The sequence below is a fragment of the Amblyomma americanum genome, chromosome 6 (genome assembly GCF_052857255.1).
Source record: "Amblyomma americanum isolate KBUSLIRL-KWMA chromosome 6, ASM5285725v1, whole genome shotgun sequence".
NCBI lineage: Eukaryota > Metazoa > Arthropoda > Arachnida > Ixodida > Ixodidae > Amblyomma > Amblyomma americanum.
In genome coordinates, this window is record NC_135502.1 from 117,966,197 (window position 1) to 117,974,036 (window position 7,840).

The 7,840-nt window shown below is 45.2% G+C and overlaps 1 pseudogene; it reads right to left on the bottom strand.

Moving 5' to 3' along the window:
* Positions 1-3,597: 3,597 nt before the first annotated feature.
* On the bottom strand, positions 3,598-4,508 carry LOC144095479 (uncharacterized; annotated as a pseudogene).
* Positions 4,509-7,840: the final 3,332 nt, after the last annotated feature.

A 7,840-nucleotide genomic window follows, 5' to 3' on the forward strand; every position in this document is an offset into this window, starting at 1 on the left:
AGGGTGAAGAAGACGGAAAAGAAAAGGGAGAAAAAGAAAAGGTGAAACGGAAATCAAGTATACACAACACTCGAGTACTCACCAACACACAGGATCATCAAAGGGTCACTGTCAACCCCTTGTCCGTCCGTAAAATAAGATAGTAGGGCTTTTGCGTGCAGCCGAAGCCGCCATACTCCATGGTCAAAGGACATGCTCTATATAGATGCGTGAATGCACCGTCCTGGCGGAGTCCTAAAGTATTAGCAATGCCTTGCGATGTGCATTAAAATTCTGGAAACAGCAGACCAAGTATTCAGTATCTGCATGCCCACCACATGTCGAGCACAGAGGGCTGCTGGATGCAACATTTTTATGACGAAAGTATTTGGTGTAAGAAACGTCAAGCCGATCCGGGGCAAGCAATTACGGTCACTCCTATCTAATTTGCGTGGCACGCTAAAGTGGCATTGAGGTCAAAACGAAGTAGAGGCCTGTATTGGCGCTCCGAATCACATCACAGACAACGTTTCAAAGAGGAATCGTCATTCATTCTACAGGGGGAAGAATGCTTCCAATGTGAAAGGGTTCAGTAAATGCCACGAATCATTGTCCCTCTTAAAGTAACATTGACGACATATTACTTTTTTATTTTTTTATTTTATTTTCAACATACTGTCAACCCCAACCGGGGTTTTTACAGGGGTGGGCGGATGTCAAAAAATACCCATCTTCCAGATAAAACAATCATAGAGTAATAAGCAGTTGTACAACAATAATGATGGGTCTACTTAAATCAAGACAAGAACAAAATTCGGGGTAATCAGTTATACAGAACACAGTGTATATCACGAACATTTTAAGAATATTTAGTCAGTTTTGTGGCAGCATACTCAGCTCGGCAAGCTCCAAAAATTTGAGGACTGTCGGCTGCATTACAATCGAAGCGTCAAGGGCATTCCATTCGCGCACTGCTCGCGGAAAAAAAGGAAAAATAGAATGTGTTATTGCAACAAAAAAATTCTTCAAGTGTAAGAGGATGTTTGCGGCGGGTGATTCTGGAGTGGCTTATATTGACGAAGTCTTCGGAGTTAAGCTTAAATGAATTGTGCAGAAGTAAGTATAGGAATTTCAAGCGGTGCAGTTTCGACCGGATAGATAAAGGCTCAAGTCCTGCGCGATGCAAAAGTTCAGTAGGTGAATCTGTGCGCCTGTACTGGTTATAGATAAATCGCGCAGCTTTTCGCTGCACACTTTCCAGTGCGGCTACGCTAGTGCCTGTATGAGGGAACCATGTAATGTTAGCATATTCTAATACCGGGCGTATAAGTGTAGTGTATGCCAGAAGCTTTATCTCGGGAGGCAAGTTTTTCAAGGCACGTTTGAGGAAAAACAGCTTGTTCATTGCCTTATTTGCTACATACTGAACGTGTGTTGTCCAGTTCAGGTCGGATGAGATAAGGATGCCCAGATGTCGATATTCCGTAACAGTTTGTAGCGCAGTGTTATCAGAACCATAAGTGAACTTAAGCGGATTTTTTTTTCTTTGTAACGGACATAGATACAGTCTTGTCTTTGTTAATGACCATACTCCAATCATGACACCACTGAAAAACTTTATTCAAAGCGCTATTTAGTTTGATCTGGTCAGGCTGATGTCTAATTTCATGATAAAGAACGCAATCGTCTGCAAAAAGTCGCATTTGTACTTCATTTTGGTTAGTTATGTCATTAATAAATAGCAAAAATAAAAGAGGCGCCAGTAAAGATCCTTTGGGGACACCAGATACCACGGGAATAATGTCGGAGGTATGTCCGTCAAATTGGACAAATTGACAACGTTCAGACAAAAAACTGCTGATCCATTTTGCGACGGAACCATCACCAATTAAATGCTTCAGTTAATACATCAATTTTTGGTGCGACACTCGGTCGAACGCTTTGGAAAAGTCAAGGAAAATTATATCGAATTGCGACTGGTTGTTAATACCTTGCGCTAGATCATGCACGAATTCAACAAGTTGTGTTATAATGGATAGACCATTTCTAAAACCGTGCTGGCAAGGCTGAATTAGCTTTTTAGCTTCTACGTATTGAGTCAGAAATTTTAGGATAATGTGTTCCAGAATTTTCCCGCAGGTACATTTTTCCCGCATGTACATGATTTGTGGACAGGGATTACTTTGGCGATTTTCCATTCAGAGGGAATACAACATTCACGAATTGATTTCTGGAAGAGAAGACAAAGATATTTGCTACAAGGCTCGGCATAACATTTTAGAAAACCATTAGGAATGTCATCTGGGCCGCTACTTTTCTTTTCATCAACATTTAGAAGCAAGGATAGCACACCAGCCTCAGAAATTGTAGGTGTACCAGCGAGATGCTCGTGGCCATAGTGTTGTGGCGCAGTCTGGCCAACGTGGTCTTTATCAACAATGAAGACCGATTGAAAATATTTGTTGAACGAATCTACATTAAGTTGGCCGTCCAGAGCTGACATGGGAAGTCTTATTTTTTGCTTTGTGCTCAAGTAACGCCAAAATGTGCTTGGTGCAGTTTTGATAAAGTTTTGTAATGTAGTGTTGCAGAAATGTTCTTTTGCATTTCGAGTTGCATGTTTAAATTGACTATTTAGTGAATTAAGGCGAGGGTGGCAGTCAGGAATGGAGCGAAATTTGTTCCGCTGTCTGAGTCTTTTGATCTTTCGTTTAATATGAATTATTTTACGCGTGATCCAGGGATTGTGGTTTTTTACAACTTTTCGAACAGTTGGGACGAAGATTTCCATGCAATGCATATCAAGATTTTTAAAAAACTGCCTGACGCTGTCAATACTGGACTGCTTATCTAGACATAAATGGGAAAAGTTCTCGTATTCATGAACGAGATAAGTCATAACAGCGTCATCATTGGCCCTATTAAATGCCAAGACACGTCTTTCAGTACGATCCGGGCTAACAAGGTTAGTTATAGGCAATTTACACACTATTAATTCATGATCTGATAGCCCTTGAAGTGTTTCTGTTGTTATGGCACTGCTTGGAAAGTGATCGCTAACGTAGAATAGGTCTAGAATAGAACTGGTTTGGTTATGAACACGAGTTGGCGTGTCGACAATCTGCGTAAGGTTGACCGTGAACAAGAAATCTATCATGAGGTTATTTGTAGCATTTCCTGGGCTAAGAGATTTCCAGTTAATATCTGGTAGATTAAAGTCCCCAGCCATCACAATTTTGCTGCCGGGAGCATATCTAAGCATGTAGTCGAACAACGGGTCAAGATACATTGCATCGGAATTTGGAGGCCTGTAGACAGCTCCAACATGAACAACGCAATCGTTTAAATGGATCTTGCACCATACAGCCTCAACACCTGCCACTTCCGGCATGATGGAGTATACTATTGCTTGTTTAAGCAGAATTGCCACGCCCCCACCTCTAGACTGTCTATCCTTGCGAATAACTGTATATCCGGGTGGGACAAATTCGGAGTCTGAAATGCCAGGATGTAACCATGTCTCAGTGATGGTTACGATGTCAGGCTCAATAGCCAGCAAAGTAGCCTCTAGTTCAGGTACCTTATTAGCTATGCTGCGTGCATTCAAGTTGAGGAAGGTTATCGGCTTTTGCTTCTGGTCGTTCGAGATTCTTGTTGCGGTCTTTCGTTTTTTGTTTCCATTTCTACAATGTCGTTTCGGTTGTTATCCCAAGCAAACAGTTGTCCATTTATCCTCACTTTATCGTAGGTTAAGAATACCTTTTCTTTGCGGTCGCGATTTTCATTTGTTCGGTCCCAGATTTTTTTTTCTGATATCACGAACAGCACGTAAAAAATCTTCACTAACAGAAAAGCCAGAGCCTTTCAATTTCGAGCATTGTTTGAATATGCTGACCTTATCGCGGTAATCGAGAAGTTTCATGATTACAGGTCTGCATTTTGTTGGATCATCTCTGTCTGGTTTTCCGAGCCGGTGTATTCTCTCGATTCCCGATATATTCAGTCCTAGCAGACCCTCAAGTACTGTTTCTTTAGTAAATTGGAGCAGGGTTTCAGTAGTTTTATTCGCATCTTCTTCAATGCCGTACACAATGATGTTAGAACGACGACTTCTATTTTCCAGTTCATCAATTTTTTTTTGTCATAGCTGCAAGGTTTTTCTCGAGCTCAGCTAATCTCTTTGTGCAAGCCGATACTTGTTTTTCGAGCCCAGTTAATTTTTCAAGTTTCTTGTCAATTGCGCTTAGTTTCTGGTTAGTGACAGTTTTCTCCGCCTTGATTTTTTTAATATCATTCGCAATGGCCTTCAGTTGATCAGTAAGCGAAGAGTCCCCAGGGCCGGGGTTAGATTCAACGTCACCTCCCAGTAACAGAAGAAATCGCAGTGAAAAACAGATGCGCAAGAGTAGTACATCCACAAATGGCCGCGGGCACGGCAGCAGTATCAAGCAGACATTGTTACTACGAAATGATTTGCCGTAGCATTTCCTCAACTGGACGAGGAACAAGAAAGGGTAGGTGATCTGCATCTTGACGCAGCTGCCGTGCCGACTGCCGGGTAGATGGTCGGTGCCTTGATTTATAGTGCCGCCGAGGGCCACGATACTGTAATAACGGTGATCCGCTGAAGCTAGTTGCGGTATCAGATTTTCGCGCACGCCGCAGCGAAGTTGAAGCCGGTCCGTCGGCGCATCGCAGGCCAGTGCAGGCCTTGTCATTGCCGGCAGCAACCCAAGCGATACCTGGACGAGGAACAAGAAAGGGTTGGTAATCTGCATCTTGACGCAGCTGCCGTGCCCACTATATTACGACGTTCTAATGGCAAATACGTTAATTTCGATAAAAACTGAGCGTTTAGTAGCTAGATAAAAGACGAAAATTAAGGTGCAGGTGCTGCCACCACCGGTCAATTTGTCAAGTCAACCACATAAACGCGGATTTCAGAGGCTAGGCAACATGATCATTCATTTCAAATCGGTGATCACGGAGTCCCTTTCTGTGTGGACGTCATTAGTTTGAATGAAATGGCTGTAAATGTTTTCAATGCAAATGTATATCGGCAATAAACGCCCCTTTTCTCCTCGGACGACCATCTTCATAGGCAGAAAGAGCCGCAGATTCGATTTTTTTAATAACAAAAAATGGATAGGGTTGTCGTTAGTGTCTCTTCCTGGGCAATATGGAAGCATACATTTGTGTGTACCCGCTGCGTTGGTGCAGTTCCTTTGGCGTTCGGCTGCTGATCCAAAGGTTGCAGGTTCGATCACGCCCGCGTCTATCCATGGTGGCGACATACAAAAACGCCTGCGTGCTGTGCGACTTCAGCGCGCGAAAAGGAAGGAAGGGAGGAAAACGTTTATTGAGCTCTCGAGAGTAGGTGAGCAATTTGGCGGAGTCGGATGGTGTCTTCCATCTTCTTAGCAATGGTCGTCTGCCCCTAGTCCAGGGCTCCGCTGGATGCCGCTGCCAGCTGTGCTCGCCGGATTAGCCCAAGTTGGACGTCCTGACGGTCGCTAGAGAGCATTCCCTCCCATTGCTCCGTACTCGGGCTTGGTATTTTTGGTGCCACCTCTATTTTCTGACAGGCCCACGTTATGTGAGAGAGCGTGGGTGTTTCATGGCACCATGGGCATTTGTCTGGGTATTGTTTGGTTTGTATTTTGTTTAGTGTATTTAGATTCGGGTATGAGCCCGTCTGTAGCAGCCTCCAGGCGACGGTGTCTTCCCTGGAGAGAGATTTATGTGGTGGGGGTACCGTTTCCTGCAGCCCTTGTAGTGGTTTAAGATTGCAGAGTAATCTCTAGGGACAGGTTCGACTTCCTCGAGGTCGCTTGTGGGGAGGAGCTCGGTAAAAAGGGTACCCTCGAGCTACCCTGTCGACCGCTTGGTTGCCTTCCACTCCCGCGTGTCCCGGAGTCCATACTATCGTATGTTTTATTAGTTCTTCTTCTGTGCTTTGTTTGGGTCGGTCCCCAGAGCGGAGTATGCGGAGCGCTCTGTGACATATTCTGCTTAACATGAAGTTTCGGCATGCCGTTTGAGAGTCGGTTAGTATTGTTAAGGATCGCGTAGTCCGGCAGCCCTCCGCTGCCGCTAGAGCGACGGCAACTTCTTCAGCCTCGACTACCGTGCAGTCCTATAGCGACGCGCTGATGATTTCCCGCATGTCCGAGTTTATCACAGCCGCTACCGCGTTGGGGTTGTTTTGTCCCGTCTTTCTGGAGTATGTGGCTGCGTCCACATACACCGTTGTTGCCTGGGGGGCTAGTGATTTTTGGATGCACTCGGCTCTCGCCTTTCTGCGTTCTTCGTGTAGGTTGGGGTCCATGTTCTTGGCGATGGGGGTCACTCTAATTGTGCCCCGTATGCCGTCCGGGATAGTCGTGGTTCGCTGGATTTCTTGTATTTGTTCGTTGCATCCCAACTTCCACAGAAGCTCCCTGCCAGACGGAGTCTGCTGTAGTCTCTGCAACTGGGCGACGTGTTGTGCCTCTCTCAGTTCTCCAAAGTTGTTATGAAGTCCTAGTGCTAAAATCTTCTCTGTGGATGAGCATTGTGGAAGATGGAGTGCTGTTTTGTATACTTTGCGTGTAATCGCATCAATCTGTTGGTTTTCGCTTTTGATTGGGTTGTAGTATGGAAGATTGTAGGTGACTCGGCTGATCACCAGGCTCCTGACCAGCTTTAGCGCGTCTTCTTCTCGCATGCCCGAGCGTTTATGGGAGACGCGCGTGATCATGCGGGCAACTTGCAGGGTGGAAGCTTTGAGTAGAGCAAGGGCATGTGTACACCGTTGGTTTGATTGTATCCACATGCCCAAGATTCTTATGAGTGTTTTCTCTGGTATGGGTTTTCCCTCTAGGTAGACGTTGAGCCTAAGCTCGTCGCTGTTCGGGAGTGTGCGGTTTTGTTTCCCTCTCCAGACTCTGAGAAGTTCTGATTTTTCGGTGGAGCATTCTAGCCCTCTCGCTTTTACGTAGTTCTCTACGCAGGTTGCGGCCTCCTGTAGTCTCTCTTCCTTTTCTTTTAGTGAGCCCGTATTTGTCCAGATGGTGATGTCGTCGGCATACATGGCATGGTGTATTCCTTCGACTTCCTTAGGATGTTTTGCAAGGCTGATCATTGCAACGTTAAAAAGCGTAGGTGAGATGACCGAGCCCTGGGGAGTTCCCTTGTTAGGGGTGTGGAACTTCTCCGAGCGGAGTTCTCCCAGCCCTATCGTCGCTGTTCCATCTGAGAGGAAAGCTTTGACGTAACCGAAGACCCTCCTGCCGCAGTTCAGATCGTCCAGGCCTGTCAGGATGGCTTCGTGGCTTACGTTGTCAAAAGCTCCTTTGATATCCAGTGCCATTATTACGTTCTCTCCGTCCCTAGGGACGTTACTTAGAACTCCTTCTTTGATTTGTAGAAGTACGTCTTGGGTCGACAGTTTCGCCCTGAATCCCGAAAAGAAGCGCGAAAAGAATCCCGGGTGGTCTAAATTAATCTGGTTCCTACCACTACGGCGTCCCTCATGTGTTCATTCGAGACGTTAAAACCCGCAATTCAACGCTCACGATTCACCTTTGGGTGTTCTTTTTTCCACCAACTCAGCCAAAGGGGATTGAAAACTGCTACAAAGGCTGGTTCTTTTTTTTTCTTGAATAGACTACCTGAAAAAGGACGTCCCCCCGTTTAGTCTTCTTCTGGAATAACCATTAGTTGTAACTACTGACTGCTGAAGTTAGTCCCATTTTTGACTCAGAGTGTAAGCAATTTTCCTCTAGACGCCAGTTTCCTTAGTACCTTCTAGGGTTCTAATCCGGAGTAAAAATCAATTCCGATCTTGAGCGACAATTTTGTTTTCCCTTTCGCATTGCTC